Raw genomic sequence first — 1,799 nt, 5'->3', positions numbered from 1 at the left:
AATTGATGTTTGGCTTCATGAAGAGCATTCCTATCAGTTTGTTATGATTAATAATCCGAGGAAAAAGCTCCTAAAGTGCTCTCTTATGGGAAGTTATTATGTTATTATGTGTTATTTTACGCTGCTGGATAGCAGACTTACGTGTTGTAATTACAACATCCTTTGTTTGTCCTTGCGACATGTAATTAAGGTTGCTAAGCTGTTTTCCAAACCTCTGACCTGTGTGGAGATATTTTTGAAGTTCTTGGACTGCAATGCTTCTGAATGGCTTGATATTTTATATTTTGTCAAAGTGTATGTGACGTTCAAAAATGTAGGTTCACAAAAGAGAAACTGAGTCCGCACAGAATAGGGATTTTTGGCCTCTGCAGAGGGAGAGAGCCACGTTCAGCCATATCTGCTCTCTCGTGGGTTTCCTCAGCAGAAGCCTTTTTTATTAGCAGATTACAACATAATAGGGTGGGTCTTAAAACAGAAGACCCTGTAATGACCAATCAGCTGGAGGCAGGTTATAAGACAGAATGACCCTGTAATGACCTACTGGCTGGAGGCAGGTCTTCAATGTTTCATATGTACACACACCAACTGTCATGATCGATTAAATGGACTAAATCCACATGCAGAACACTAACGGAGACAGAGGAAAGTTTAACAATATTTATTTATGAATACACAGAATGATTCAAGATCTGGTTCTGGTACAGGTCCGGGACTGGTTTCAATATTATCTGGAGAGATGAGAGTTTGATTAGCCAGGCAGATGATGGTTTGATGAGTGAGTAGAATCTTGATAATACCTTGAGGAGGTTTTAACAGATCCGTGAGAGGAGGAACCGGTTGGGTCCAGAGTCTGTGTAGGTAGCAGAGAGCTCAGCAGCAACAGCGTCTAGCTTCGAGCTAGAGAGTTTCAGACTTGGGTTCTTGTTTCCTAGCTCTTTCCCAAGAGCTGATGGAGGAATCCAGACTGAGATCTTCAGGTTTGGCTTACATGGGCAGGCAGGCAGGTTTCCAGGTTATGCTCATCCAGAGCTTCAGACTTCAGTCGGGTTTCTGTGAGCAAAGAAGACAAGAGCAAGTTAGAAGGCTAGTTTCTCTCTAGAGGCAACTAGTATTCTTCAGGATTTCAGAGGCTCAGGTTCGCTAACCAAACTAGGTCAACACTCCGGTGTCGAAGGAAGGTCTGACTGCTGCTTATGTAGGTAGGTCTTCTGATGAGCTGATGATCCCCAGGTGTGCTGAGGACTCCAGCTCAGGAAGCCCACAGCGCTCTCTGCTGGAGACAGGTGGCAGATCTCCAGATCCCAACACCAACTGTCTTCAATAAACCTAACAGTGTAGAATAATGATAAAAAAATAATAATAATCTAACAAAAGATGGCGTCAAACATTAGAGCCACATTTGTGCGGATTTGCTTTTGTTTTAAAGTTAACAAAAATTCCAAAGTTCAAATTTTCTAATCAATTAAATCAACTTTGCCCAAGAAAATAAATTAATGTACTTAAACTGAACTATCAGAGCTGAAATTTCTATCTGAGAATACTTTTTTTGATCCATTTACTTATTTATGCAATGCTCTGGTCTATCTGTATAATCTTTGGTATAAACAGAATTTCTTATCTGTATGTGTTGCAGATTTGTTTCTTGAAGAAATATCTTATGCAGATAAGAAAAAAAATAAATAGAAACAATGCATTAGACCTATGGACAAATCTTGATGCTTTTAAATTTAATATCCTTACACATACCAGAGACTAGAGATCTGTTTTATGAAGAGATTTTAACAAATCCTACCCAGATA

The 1,799-nt window shown here is 39.6% G+C and overlaps 1 long non-coding RNA gene across 1 annotated transcript; it reads right to left on the bottom strand.

Moving 5' to 3' along the window:
* Window positions 1-681: 681 nt before the first annotated feature.
* On the bottom strand, window positions 682-1,246 carry LOC119782098. Its single transcript, XR_005280633.1, has 3 exons — window positions 1,146-1,246; window positions 798-1,050; window positions 682-728 (listed from the first exon to the last, which is right to left on the bottom strand). It is a non-coding gene; the product is annotated as an uncharacterized LOC119782098 (long non-coding RNA).
* Between the last annotated feature and the right edge of the window lie 553 nt (window positions 1,247-1,799).

Source organism: Cyprinodon tularosa, unplaced genomic scaffold (genome assembly GCF_016077235.1).
Source record: "Cyprinodon tularosa strain WSP-4 unplaced genomic scaffold, ASM1607723v1 ctg189, whole genome shotgun sequence".
Classification (NCBI taxonomy): Eukaryota; Metazoa; Chordata; class Actinopteri; order Cyprinodontiformes; family Cyprinodontidae; genus Cyprinodon; species Cyprinodon tularosa.
The sequence above is the reverse complement of the archived record's forward strand: the minus strand, read 5'-3'. Positions and strand labels throughout refer to the sequence as shown.